At 29.5% G+C, this 15,455-nt stretch overlaps 1 long non-coding RNA gene across 1 annotated transcript; it reads left to right on the top strand.

Moving 5' to 3' along the window:
* The first annotated feature begins 6,854 nt into the window (after window positions 1-6,854).
* LOC139905860 (uncharacterized) lies at window positions 6,855-9,777 on the top strand. The gene is made up of 3 exons (XR_011780952.1): window positions 6,855-9,353; window positions 9,406-9,545; window positions 9,608-9,777. It is a non-coding gene; the product is annotated as an uncharacterized lncRNA (long non-coding RNA).
* Window positions 9,778-15,455: the final 5,678 nt, after the last annotated feature.

Here is a 15,455-nt window from a genome sequence, read left to right as displayed (position 1 = left end):
GCCGGCTTTGAGCTTCACTACATTGGCTGAATGCTATTGATTGTACCAACAACTTTCAATTACATACAACTGCGATAATATAAGGGTGCAACAAGTGTGAATGACTGAGTAAGATGCTTAAACGCATACAAAACAAACAGGATAACAGGATACATAACATTTAAGTTAAAAAATGTTTAAAAACTTTATATACCAATATAAAAATAATATTATATATAAGTGATTAGGAATATTCGTCTTGTAAAAATCAATTTTAAGTGAGGTTGTCTTTATGTTCTAATCTCTTAGCTGATATTATTTCAATTATTTCATGGTATTCAGTATTTACTTATCCTTTAATTAATTAATGAGAGTACTCTCGTTTACAAAAATATAAACTACCTATGTACACTGTACTTGGTATATATACAGAGATATTTGATTGGCTTACATTCTGCGGGAAACCCCTAGGCCTACACTATATCGTTTTGTCCAATCAGAAACAAGAACACAAAGCGCTTTAAAGAAAATGTTAAATAGATAAGTGGGTTCTGGAATTGAAATTGTGTTCCACGCTTAGAAATGTCAGTTTTTTTAAAAATATTTCCAAACTACACAGGAAATGAAATATTACGGAAAAAAAAAATATTTTACTTAAAACTGAGCCATAAGTCATAATATATGTTTTCAATGTCTATTCGACGTATAAGACGTTGACAAAAAGCAAGGACTTCTAGTAGTCCTTGCACAAAGTAATGAAATTGCCGGTGTATATGAGGTATTAATGTACGGCATTACGTATTCAAACGGACTAGATACAGGCCACAATGCACTATCCGATTGGTTTTTTTTACTTGCCACGAGCTGGCCTGTCTGTTGAGCCCTGCTTATATATCCAAGGAGAGAGATTCCAAATTCTAGTATGAACCAGGACGGTAAATAGGTATTTTTCTTTGGAGGTAGACTTGTTCTAGATTATATTTTTATTTATTCTTAGAAATTTTGTAACGACCTTTTTCATTTTATTTTTTACCCAAAATCTAAAAAACTTTTTTTTTTGTTTCTAGAGAATATAACTTATTTTAGATAGGCATTTTATGTTGTTATTACACCCCTCTGTAAAGACACAGTCTTTCAAGCACATTTAATAATGCACGATTGTTAAAAACAAGAATCTAGGATGTGATCACATTTTGATTTCACAATTCTACAGTTAAAGTTTAATGAAATAATTTAGAGGATAGAACTATCTTTACAATATACATAATTTGAAATTTAGAGTTAATTTCTAAAATAATTAATTTATATTTATGTGAAAAACTAAGCTACAAATTACAATCTATGTCAAATCTCTTCATATACAGTCCAATTGGGGTAAAAAAAGCTGTTATTTTTCACATACAAAGTTGACTGTATCCATATTTTTCTTATATCCGAAGTATATAAAAATCCACAATTTTTGGATAATTATGTAAATATGTAATTTTGAAACTCCCTATTTTGAGACAACCAGGGTTTGATTAGATCTTTTTTTGACAGGTCATCAAGGATTTTTAGCTTATCTTTCAGTGTAAGTGTTTTTGGGTGTATTCATGATTGAAAAGCAATGTGAAATTAATTTAAAAATAAATATAAAGAAGAAAAATGTTGGCACCAGCTTACGATTTATACCAATAAAATGGAAAATCACCATGGTGAATCCTTCATTTTCATGAATTCCTAAGAAGTTCAGGGGTATCCACAGTAGGTGGGGAGGGGGGTCTAAAGTGCCTGTAGCCTTCCACAAAATCGATAATCTTGCGAACGCCCCTGATACCAAAAAAGGGAAGAAAAAGTTGACTTTATGCTGATTTCTTTCTATAATTTATTGTTTCTTCTGTGGGAAGTATTTGATGAATTAAAAAATTGGTTTCAGAGAGAACTATAAGCGTATTTTGCTTAGATCCGGATTTGATTGTACCTATATAATATACATATATTGAATATCTTACGTAATATTTCAAGATATAATCTATTCAGATTTATATGTCCAATAGATCTAAACGGGATCTCCATTCGGGTTTTGGACGTTTTAATATATGACTACTTTTAAATGTGTATATTGATAATACATAATTTTACTACATAAAAGTGGTAAAATGTGGAGGGAAACATTTTGGAGGTTACATAAAATATGAGGAGAACATTTCCCCCTGAACGGCCTTGCATTAACCATATTTAAGCTCAGTTTAATTAAGGAAAAATTTGATCCTTCATAGATGTAACTTTTTCTCATCTACTTTTGTATCTTAAATTTATGATGAATAATTTTACCAATTCAAACAAAGCCTATTTTAAAATCATTGCATTTCTTGAGCATCGAATACAAATGATTTTACATAACCACATCAACTCATTAGATTTCGCAATATCTTTTAAAGATAACCTATATCTAATTGATAGTCTGGCGCCATGACTTAGAAATAGTTTTTAAATATCATGAACACATTGGATGATAACGTTGTTTGATAATAGATAATCAACAATGAGTTTGATAAGAAAGTTATTTTTTATAGTAGAATTTGCTTCACTTAGAACAGTGGTTCTCAAATGGGGGTAAGCATACCCCTTGGGGGTACTGGGAGGGACTTCAGGGGCCAGTTGAGAATTTGAAAAAATATTTTAAGTAGAATATAACTCAGGGGCATCCCCAGGGGCTTGGCAGAAGGATCTGTAGCCCCCCCCCCAAATTAAGGAATTTGGGTTTTTTTCAAAAAATTTAATATTTGAAATTTAATTTAATTTTCTGTGAAAAATTTATGTGATTTTTTGTGAACAGTTGTGAATTTTTTTGAAAAAAAAATCATTTTTTGAATCAAATTAAATTAAATTTGAATTAAAATATTAGTTTAAGCAAAAAAAGAAAAAACAGAGGCGTCCACAGAGTTTGGGTTGGAGGGGCTGTAGCCCTACCCCCAAAATTAAGGAATTTTTGCTATTTACTAGAATTTTTTTTGGTCAAAAGGAAAAAATTTCATGCGAAAATAAGGCTAAAAATATAAAAAAGAAATAAAAAAGTCATTCGGACCAACTATGCAGCAGAGCAGTAAATTAAATATTTGAAATTATTAACCATAAATTTTAATTTTCTTTGAATAACTTTGGATTTATGAAATATAATATTAAATTTTTTTGTTAAGAGTTGTGGATTTTTAAAATTTGTTTTCAAAAATTTAATATTTGAAATTTTTCCCCGAAAATATTAATTTTTTTGTGAATTGCTGTTGATTTTGAATTTTTTTTTTCAAAAAATTTAATTCTTGAATTTTTTTTGCAACTAATTTAATCTTTAGTAAATAGTTATGGATTTTTGATATTATTTTCGAAAAAATTTAATATTTAAAAATGTTTCTCCACAAATTTAAATTTTCAAAGTTTCTTTTCAACAAATTTAATTTCTCAATTATTTTGCAAAAAATTTAATTTTTGTGAATAGCTATGGATTTTTGAAAAAAAAATTTTCAAATTTTTTTAATTTTTGCATTTTTTTAAAATCCTAGAAATCAAGCCCAAGGACGATTCATACATCCATCATTCAAGAATAATATTATAAATTATAATATAAAAAGTATATTAAAGAAACGCTCAACTGGTCTCAACTTGTGCGCATGCCTGCCTTGAAAAGTATGGCTGTTTTACAGTAGACGAACACGTTCACAATCCCTACAAACAATATCATCAGCTGACACATTAGTCACATATTTTCTTTCAAACTACATAACAATGTAGCCGAAGAAAATATATTTAAAAAAAAAGGAAATGACGCTATTTTCACTAGTTGCTGTACGCATAGAGGTGCGTATAGTTTCTCTTTTAATTTTAGGGAAGAAAGGGTAATTTTTCTTTCTCTCATTCCCCCAAAAGTACCCATTTTGTATCTGATTTCGCTTGCATTGTTGCAGTGTCTGTCAGGAAGACTGAACAAGTAAAGATCTACCTCTCCTTAGAGGGCGCTCTTTCTTTTGGATTTTCAAGGTCTAAATACGTCATCTACACAAACTATCAGTACATATAGCTGGATGAGCTGCGCTCAGAAAGAAAGAGAGTAATGAGAAAACTTGAATTGCGTTTTAGTTTTGGATCTTTACTTTCCATCCAGCTCTGTTTGTCACTTTCCTCACAGTTTCGAGCTGTTATCAATCATTGTACTGTCAGACAAGGACCTCATGTCGCTTTTATTCATATCCTACAGGCTAAAACGATCTATAAGAGAGAAAAACAGAAAAGTAATTCTAAAGCAAACACACATCTTGGATATTATGGACCTAAGCATTTTACGGACGAATCCCAACTACTCCAATGAGGGAAGATTCCACTTAGGTAATATCCTTGTTGAGAGGAAAATGTGATGATTCTCCATTCTTACAAGTGGGATTGAATACTGAATATTTATATTATTTGAATCCGTGATTCCATGCTGTTATTCTTTATTTCAATGTAGCCATATAGTGACAAGATTTTTGTTAGAATAAGTTCGAATTACTTTTCACTTATTAGCGCAACAATACCAAGAAATGCAAAAAGTAGAATCACAACTCTCAAAAGAAGTAAGGGTAGTCTCTTCATTTCTTCTTATTAAGTATTCTTCATTTTACCACATAAAAAAGAAAGGTTGGTTCAATATACACAAAAATTGCGATTTTAACGATTGTGTTTTATTATTGAATGTTAGAGGGATTTGATCCTTTGTGGAGCAAGTGGAGGTTTAGTTAATAAATATTTGGGTCTCGGAATGTAGAACTACAACTTTACCCACACTACGTTTGTTGCTCCAGTTGTTTGATAGTTAGTGAGTTAGGTTATTATTCCAATGGCAATAATTTGGTGATGGTTTTGATATTCCCATTGCCCATTACCATTTCATCTTCATTTTACGATTTTTATGTAACTATGAGAATTACAGAACAAATAGGGTCATTGGGACATTGCCTCATTGACATAATATATGGAGGTTGAATTATACAATCCTTCAGAGGGCGAATTGGATCGATTTAAAATTATTGCTTGAATTTGATTATTTTGAATATTTCCCTTGGAGTATATTTGAATCTGGATTCAACTTACGCACTTTCCATTTCCCGAATTCTTAACTCATTCTTCTTTTGAGGTTATGACATCCTAGTAGATCGAATGCAGCTGTGTGTTCTATAAATTTCAAGATCGGCGTCTCTCTCTTTCTTGGCAGATACTCCCTCTACCTATCATATGTAACTAAGAGGCTTAATACTGGTGGCATCTTTGGCCCAATTGATTCTTTCAAGGTGAAAGCGAAAGAAAATGCAATAAAAATTTATAATACACCCCTAAAAACAAAATTATGTTGAGCTTCTCAACATCGATTCTGCGCAGTTAGACTAATAATTATTATCCATAAGAAAGCAAAGAGAAGAATCCTTTAGCTGTAGAAGTGCAAATTTAAAAGCACAAAGTAATTGCATTTACCATTTAATTACTGCGTAATTTTGTTTTCTTCCTAATTTCGATATGCTACAATAGTGCCAAAGCACATATAATAAATGATGTAGGACGAAAAAAATGTTCATTTTTTATAATTATCAAGACCATAAAAGCCACCCTACTATAATGGATTTTAAGCAGAACTTTATAAAGATTCGTCTAAAGTCTGCATAGAAATAACAGAACAATTACGTTTTCATTGTCTTGACAATTAGCTTACATATTCTATTATAAACCAATCTAAGTTTATAGCAAATCAGTATTTTTTTTAAAGCATGAAGTAATATTCATAATATGTAGCTACATAATTTATTACAAAATATTCAATTAGCGAAAAGATTATCTAATTTAGTAAATATACTGGAGAAATGAATCAAAAATCAGACTACTAAAAATTTAACTTGAAAAGGGGTACCCATTATTAGTCTTGTAAAAAAAATTTTAAGCTCTGCTATAAGGATTGTATGAAACTTCTGTTTATTTTGCAAATGAAACATTGCATTTTTTACTTTTTAATCGTGAGGAGTCCCTATAGAATAGTTCTCAACTGGGACTCCTCATAGCCCTAGTGCTCTGCGAGAAACTCCACGAATAACATTAAATAAAACATTTGGTTGATCATATTTCATATTATTATATACTACAGACAGGTTGGGCTTTAGTATGAGCGAGGCCAGGTAGAATTACAAATTTATGGGTCCTTTATTTCCCTTTTAAAAAAACTGAATTTAAAAATATATAATATCAATTATTTTATTAGAAAATATAATGCAAAGCCCTTTCTTATTTTAAAATAACCTTTCTTTTAGAAAATATCTAATTATTTATCAAATAGCCTTTTTTAATACATAATATGTAATGTCACTGAATGCCTTTTTTATTCACGCTATTACATTCTATAACTAGAATGGGCTCTCGGTAGAGAACAAAACCTAACCCTGAAATCCAATTGAATTAAGTATCTCAATTTGTTTGAAAGTTATGGTCGATTATGCATTTCTTACGTTTTCTGTTAACTTGACTTTGACTTCTCAAAATTTAAGGGCCTCTTACTGGGGCCATATATAATCTTCCTACCAAGTTTGATTAAAATCGATCTGTAATGTATGCAAAATCAAAAAGGATTACAGCATAATCATACACAACTATTTATTTAATTTTCTATGAGCATGATGCTGTAATCCTTTTGATTAACAGACAAAAAAACTGACTAAAAATATAACCACTTTTGCGGAGGTAACAAAATAATATGTTACTTTGTTATGACTATGTAGTCTCTATGGGATGTTTTGAATTCTTATTACAATTTTATGACCATATTAATAATAATATAGATATAAATAAGACCATATAGATAAATAAATACTGAGTACGTTTATAACAAATATGTTATTTGATTCATGAAATACTGTAAGTATACTAGGTCATAGGTCATTTATACTAGGTCATATTCGTTGCTTTGTTTGAAGAAGAATTAAAATTGGAATAAATTTTTTTAGATATGACTATTGCGAAATATTCATTAATTTTGATTCCAACATGACCACAAAGATTGTACTTATTTGCTTCAAAGAACGCAACATTATATAAAATACTATTCACGCAACCTTAGAACAGGTGTAATTTTTCAAATTTAAGGGACTCTTTTGAGTTGATACTAATCATTTTATAACTAATATTAGGTATTTGCCTACCAAAACTTGAGAGCTTTGCCCTTCATTTTAATCTTTAATTGATCATAATAGCATCAAGTGCTTAAAAAAGCCATGAATTTAGACAATAAAGGTAAAAAATACAGAAAACATCATATCCTTTTTTGTAGGATCTGAGGCCAATCCTGTATCCATACTTATATTCAAGGAGGGTACTCCAAATTCTAGGAAGGGTCAGGGCTTGACTATGATATTATATATTGCGTCAGCAGTTACAGGTCTGGGGGCAAATTGAAAAATAAAGAATTTGTACCAAAATAATTTAGAATGTAATAAAAATTATAGCATTTTCTTGTTATTAGAATAAAGTTAAAATATATTTATGATTCAGTTTGAGGCGGGCGGACACAGCTACAGCTCCTAATACCCTGCATAGTTGTGCCACTGTCTGAGGCTGGTAAAGAAAAACTACAGCCATATTTGGAATCAATTCCACTAAGTTAATCAAATATCGTTCGTTTGTATTTTTGTTCTTCAAGACCCTGTTCAAGAATATCTTATTGGGTTAAATCTGTTTATTACTTATTCAGCATTTTTCGTTTTATATATCTTTCATATTAAGTATAAACTTATATTAATTTTTACTGTATTTTCGGCAAAAGTCTCCAATCTCGCATTTATTTTTAACATTAACACTATTACACGTAGAATGGAACTATTATATAAATTATGTTTGTAAATTGGACGAGAACTTCTCAATAGGACATTTAATGAATCAGGATGGATCCCTTCCAGATTTGTTTCCTATATTTATTAATGCTTATAAAAAATGACATAACTTTCATTTATACTGCTTCTTATTCCTTTTCCCTGATTAAACGTTTAATTTAGCGTAATGCTTATAGCCATTATGAACAGGATACTCGGGAATTTTAAATATTATCTGCAACATTATTTATCACTATAATAATTATGATTTATTTTATGTCTGTAAAGCAAAGCAATGGCTCATAGGTAGAATTTGAATTTCTACCCATGGAGAGGGATAACTTTTATAAAAATACGGGGTCGGTTTAACCCAAGATACTTAGAGATAAGGTAGGTCATTCCAAGATACTTAAAGACAAACCCAAGGTTAATATTCACCTTGGCTTAACCGAGAGTGGAGCTTGAGACAAAAAACAAATTGCCAGCCATTTCAGGGCGGTGACTACCACTTATATTGGGAGAGGAGGGAGATTGACCAGTTCATAATTTTTATTATTATTGAGGTAATAATATATGCGTATATGCATAATATGTGTTGTGAACAAGTTGTGATTTTATACATGTTGTAACTTGTATTAGAAAATTGTACAAGTTGCAACCAAAAATTAGATGAATAATTTTTATGAAGGATTTAGTCTACATGGATTGAGTATAATACAATAATTGAATATTCACTGGATGATTGATATATTAATTATATAATTCTTAAACTTAACTATAAGTATTATGTTGCACAAGATATATCATATATTTATAAGTCCAAGTTTGTCTGTTCGACGAACCTAATAACTAAAGGTGAACATTTTGATAAGAATACAAAAGTGTGCGAGGAGAAGAGAAGAAATACTTATGTCATCATTGATTAAATCAAAAACTTTATCATTCCCGCCTTTATTATTCAATATTAATATAATATTAGATGATGACAATTAATAGATAACTGAATAAAATGCCTAAAATAACGTCGCATTCTGTCTGGATTTCTGAAAATGGAGGTCCAGGAATTTGGAAAATACCTACCGGATGAGAAACAGATGGCTTGTCGGATTTATCGATATAAATGTGCCTTTAGTCCCCTGTCTAGAATTACACGCCACTCATTATCCTCATCTCATATCCAGAGCATGGATATTCATCTAAAAAATCAAGTTAATAATGAATACATCAAGTGAGACTTTAACTCTGCTCTCACAAAGATGCTTATTGCATGTAATATAACCTTATCCATTGCTAATTATCCTACGTTCAAAAAAATTATGGAGAAATACACGGGTAAATTCTTCCCTTCCCGAGGAACCATCATTAATTAATGGAGGATGTTGTTACTGATGTCATTTATAGAAATACACCTAAAAATGTTTTGAGTCATCCACACCAAATGACCATCAAGTTATCAGTAAAAAGTATAAAATATTTACTAATTTCGAAATGGAACTCTGAATTTTGTACTATCTAACAGTAAGTATTCAAATTTTTTTAAATCTAACCATAAAATATGATTCTATTTTAGCTAAACATATCAAGAATTATAATACAAAACTCATTAAATGGCAAAAACAACTGCTTAAACGGTCACAACAACGGGGTTGGTAGCTTTGGTTGGTTCGCAACTAGTTTGTTTGAGACTAGTTTCTTCACTTAAAGACTTGGGTATGCTCATTCGATTTTCCAATATTACATAGTCAATAAATATTACTTTTTTATCACTTAAGGATTAGCTATGGTTGATAAGCCCCAAGAAATGGTGTTCAAAAAACTCATAAAAGGCAAAAACAACTGCTTAAATGGTCTAATTGTTTAATTTTGTATATTTAACATAAATGTATGATGGTTTATTTTTTAGTATGTAGATTATATTTAATTTAAGCCTTCTTTTTAAACTTGGAACTTCAAATATATTTCGAAGTACTCTACTTTTTCGTTTTATTAGTTATCATTCTGAGAATAAGGTTCATAATGAATAACAGTTTCATGGAGTGTGACGTTTTCAAATCTGTCTTTTCTACTGTAAGGGATAAAAAACAACTAAGTCAATTATACGTAGTATACCTTCATTAAACATTTTGCTAATAAATACTTTCGTTATACCCTCAAAAATCATAATAAAGCAGGCAGATAATAATCACATCAGTATTTTAAACAATGATACCATAAGTCTTTCTCCCCCCCGCCAAATTCGATTAAATTTATTTTCTAGAAACTCAGATTAGATTATCTCATTGCACGAGTAACTATCTTTACAATATATATATATAGATAAACTTTATAAATGCAAATATTTGAATATTAATTTCACAAAAAAAAACCCTAAAAATTATTGAACGTTTCCCCTGGAACATCGTCAAGATTTAAAGTATACTCTTTTTAGGAAAATTTCTAATCTGCATAGTCAATGGCTATTGATAAAAATCGTGTATATTCTGGGCATATAAAAAAAAAAAAGAAACCAAAAATTAACATGGGTATTCTGACAATTTGAAAAATCTTTTGGAGGAGAGCAGCTTAACTGAGATGACGCTTCATTTGATGTGCTACAATAAGTTCTAAAACTTAAATAAACAATAATAAATGTATGTACGGTGAATAATATATTCAATGTACATCAATAACCTAAGGGAAAATACAGTAACCAATGCAAACAAATAAAGTCATATATATAAAAAATATGAATTCCGAGGAATTAAAAATGAAGAAATTAGCATATTGATTAATATTTGATTAGCGATATATCGGACACCAAAGCATTGATAGGCTCATATAATACATCATTAATAAGGGTAAAGGTTTGCTAAACAAAACTTTTGTAATATATTTTTTATTTTGCTATATAAAAAAAAAAGCAAACCATAAACATCATTTTTGACTTTAAAATTTTCTGGGTTTATGGTCTTTTTCATAACAAAAATCATAAAAATAATAAGATAAGTTTTGTTTAGCATACTGATAGTTTATTAATGATGTATTATACTCGTATCAGCTTATTATTGGATGGGTTAACGGTTATTGTTAAACAAATATTCATTTTTAAGGGCCCTGAACTCTGAGTTGGGGAATCAGTAATAGATTCCAATTTATTTTTTTTGAGCTTGTAATACTAATTTAATCTGTTTCCTTGAAAAATAGATATATACCGGCTGGAAATTAAAAATATAATACAATTTATACAATTCAAAATTCTGAGGTTGTAAGTGACTGATTATAAAAATTACTGTTTTACATCCTATCTATGAAATTTTAGCTGCAACGAAACATGAGATATTTTTTAATAGAACCCTTGAATACGTCAGAGTGGGACACACCACTTAAGGTCACAACTTTAATTATGTGGATGAAACTCCATTTGGGATTTCAAAGCTAATTGGATTGACCAGAAACACTGTTTATAATGCAATTAATAATTTCTCGATGAAAATGTAATCTCCCGGTAGGATATAGCTCATACACACGTGCTTAAGCACCCAAATCATTTTTGGTTAAAAATATCAATTACTTGTGGAAGTCAAAGTGACCATCCTATAGCCAAGATGCTAATCCTTTTGATAATTCCTTGTAGCCACATGTTGAGATGAAGGCATATGGAGAACAGGATGGAAGTGTGGAGTTTATGCTGTTGACTAAGCGTGGAGTGAAATGGATCCGGATTATATCTGTACGTCCTGTTTCTCATTTCGCAAGATTTTTTCTAATTTGAGGATGAAGGATTGCACGAAATTTTGAAAAAAAAGGATTCTTGATTTTTTCAAGAGTTCCATATTCCACTTAAAATTTTTTTATTTATGTTAATTAATTCTTTTAACTTTAATTCAAGCAAACAAATTTTATATTAGTATTGATTAGTATTTGTATTTATCGACTATAGATTTTGTATTTTAGAAGCAGTTAATCGACTAAGAGTCTTAGTTGATTGATTGGTTCTATGTTTTTTTTTTCTATATTTTAAAATCATTATAGAATTAGACATGTTTTTAGATAAATGTTACATTGGACATGCATCAAAAACTGACATCAAACTCTAGGTTTTTTATTTCTATGTTCGAAAAAAATGTTTCAAAATTTCAATGTGTTGCATAGAAGTAAGATAAAGGATGGACTAGCTTGAGTTTTCTAGCTTATTTTAGTAGCCTTAAGAGCCCTGGAGTGGGGACACTTTTTTTGCTTTTTGTAATAAATTTAAAAATTAGAGTATGAAAGTAGTTTACTGTTGGATCCGTACATCACTATTTTGTGCCTATTTTTCGTCTCCTTTTTAGATGAAAGGTTGAAAGATAGAAACAATATTCCTCTATAGTAAATCTTTAAATATTTTGCTAAATATAAAATATTTTTAGTAATTATTTAAAGAAAATTATCTATTTTGTTAGTTGATCAGGGAGCAAATAATGGGGAAAATAAAAATGCGAGTAAGTAAATATATTTGCACTAAGACTACAACATAAGAAGTACTAGTATCTGCAATACAGCAGCTAAGAAATACAATTTTTTTTTTTATTTGTATATACAATATATATACATACATTGTCGTAGTTAGTCAATGCTTGTTATATTCCCTCTATCCGTTAAAAACATCATGAATATCAAAGATCAAAACTTTCAAGGCACTCTACTTCTTCACATGAATTGATATTTGAATCGGTAGAATTATAACTTTTACTGCATTATTTGAGCAATTATGAATCTAGGGATATATATTACTGGTAATGAGTTCAATAAACCCTGTCTTGTACATTCTCAGCAACATCTTCAACTCTGATGGTGAATGGGCTTCTAGCAAGAGAAAATGGTGTATCAGGTAAATTAGGAAAATATCTTGAAAGTGTTCTTAAACAGAAATGATTGTTCTGTTCATTGTTTCCTGTTCAATATAATTTTCCTCAAAGAAAGTAAATAAGTTTGACTACATGTAAGTTCTATTTTTATCTAATTATTTTTGCCAAAGTTGAAGTTGGAATGCTCGGATCTTTTTTGACAAATCTAAGACATGTTGGATTTAGTCCATTGACTGACAAATTTAACTCATTTAAGATTGCGAAAAGGTCAACCAAGTAAGCAATTTTGTTAAGTTGGTCTTTGTTGTCGAAAAGTGCTTCAAAATGTTGTTTAGATTTTTGATTCAAAAGTATTTTAAATTCATCAGGAAGATCAAATGCACGGGTAAAGCTTTGCCTCTGGACATCCATCTTAAATCAGCACGAAAACCTGAACGTTATTGGATGCATTCAACTCACTGTAAGGTTTTGAAAATAGGCAACTCTTTATAGCATCAGCTTTTACAAAATTCCCGTATTTACAACGTTTTTCGCTTTATCTTGAAATTCTTGTGGCAAAGACTTCGTTGCTAACACTTGTCGATGAAACATACAATTAGTTCTGATGACTTTCAGTCATGCATTCATTACCAAACGTTGAAATCCAGTCCTACACCCTAGTGTAGCTGGAGCATCGTTTGTGCAAGCACCACAAACATTCCACTAATTCCATCAGCTTTATTTCTAAAATACTGGACATCATTTTCTGCAAAGTTAGAATGTTTATAAATAAGGGTAATTAAAATGGCTGATTTTATAGTTAAACGTCTTTAACTTTAATTTATCTCTCAACCTTCCCTCCTCCAAAAATAAACAGGAAAAAAAGGCTCAAAATCAGTTTGTAGTATTTAGACAATTATTGAATTATTGGTAATTGTTGTTCAATGCTTAAATAAAGATACTTATAATTTAACCAATCAACGTTCGAAACACTACTAAAAAAGGAAGCAGACAGTTGACAACAAAATACAGTGCAAATTATGGGACGAAGGAATTTCAATTTGTACAATCTGCTTGTATTTCATGAGCATAAAAATGGTATATTTCAATCTTTTCTCCTCAAGAAGTAAAGAATAATGATAATTGCTCTGGAAGATAAAAAAATATTGTTTAAATTCCAACTACAACAACTTTTCCTAAGGTTATGTTTCCTATAAATATAACAAAGTGTGACGCACATTAATTTTTCCAAACTGGCGGAGTGTACCACATTTGGTACACATCTTGTTTTAAATAATCTTTTTTAAACGCTAAATATTTGAATTAAAAATATGGTTAGCCTATTTTGGAAATGATATACCTATTGAGTTTGAGCTATACACTACGTGTCAGAATATAATAGGAATTAATTTTATAGTTCTAAGAGATAAAATTAAGTTACAAATTAGACGAGGTTTAACATGTGTACAAGCTAGGAATGTCATATTAAAAGATACACTACATCCACGTGTGTTAGAGCTGAGTTTAAGGAAGGAAGGAAAAAGATCAGTTGGTACAAGTACTTTGCCCCTTCTATTAGTATTGGTTATTATTTATTGTCCATAAAATATAGCTGCTAGAACTAACCAAAGAATAGCTCTTAAAGTTTATTAAGCCTTAAATTTTAGATTTTTTGTGAGAATGCCAATTTGTTGTATTGCCCAAGATGTAAAACAGTTCATCTAGGTTATGAAAAAAAGGATGATATATTGTGTTCACATAAGTTTATTTGAAAGCAATTTATATGAAGACCATATTCTCCAAAGATTAATCAGGAATTTAGAAATCTATCAATCCTCATTTGCTGCCGCTACTTCTCAGCAAATGAAGCTTTGAAGATTTAATAAATATAATGTCAAAGAAAAATGCAAATTTGATCATAGTTTTCCTAACAAAGCAAACATAATTACTAGGAAATTGTTATCTTTATTTATAATAAATTTTAGCCACAGTAATACGAGAAAAACTTCGATAAGAAAGAATGCACTACTGATCAAATAAACATATCAAAATTGATGGTATATTATAAATATTTTTTGTATACTATTAAATAATATAATTTGTATTAATGTTGTTTTCCCAGTTGTTTTTTTTTCAGTTATTTATATTTGTTACAAATAATATTGACCTTTTAATTGATCTTATTTCTTGAAAAGTTTTCAAAATATCCTAATTTCGAATAAATTTATATTAGTATCTGCTATATTCGTTATAATGAATAATGTATTTTTCCATTAATTGTATCTCTCAATCTATTTTTCAAAAAAAAAGATATAAAAAACCCCTGTAGTAATCTGATAAGGAGCCAATTTTCCCCAATTTTTTGACTTTTTTTAATCTACATATTAAATAATTAGATTTGTATAACTTTAGTTAAAAAATGTGTATTTTTAGTATCTCTCTGAATGCAGCCCTTTAATAATTACTACTTCATTTTCCCATTAACACCTATCGTTATCATATGAATATCCCAATTCTCTATGCACTTAAGCTAATGCCAGATTAAATTTATACTCTTAGTTAGAAATTATGAAGTACTATTCTATTCTATATTCTTGAAAAAGTATCTCGGATAAATTTTAACAGTTTTTAATAATATCTTTCTTATTTCATATCGATTTTCCTTACTCATGAACAGTGATGAAAATCTTGTGTATAATGGGTAGATTAAAAAAAATAAAACCCTGACAATTTGAAATAAAATTTTTTTGGAGGAGATCAGTTACAATCAGCCGTTACAAGGGAGGAGGGGAGAATGAAATTAACAAGGACATAG

The sequence above is a fragment of the Lepeophtheirus salmonis genome, chromosome 6 (genome assembly GCF_016086655.4).
Source record: "Lepeophtheirus salmonis chromosome 6, UVic_Lsal_1.4, whole genome shotgun sequence".
Lineage (NCBI taxonomy): Eukaryota > Metazoa > Arthropoda > Copepoda > Siphonostomatoida > Caligidae > Lepeophtheirus > Lepeophtheirus salmonis.
The sequence above is the reverse complement of the archived record's forward strand: the minus strand, read 5'-3'. Positions and strand labels throughout refer to the sequence as shown.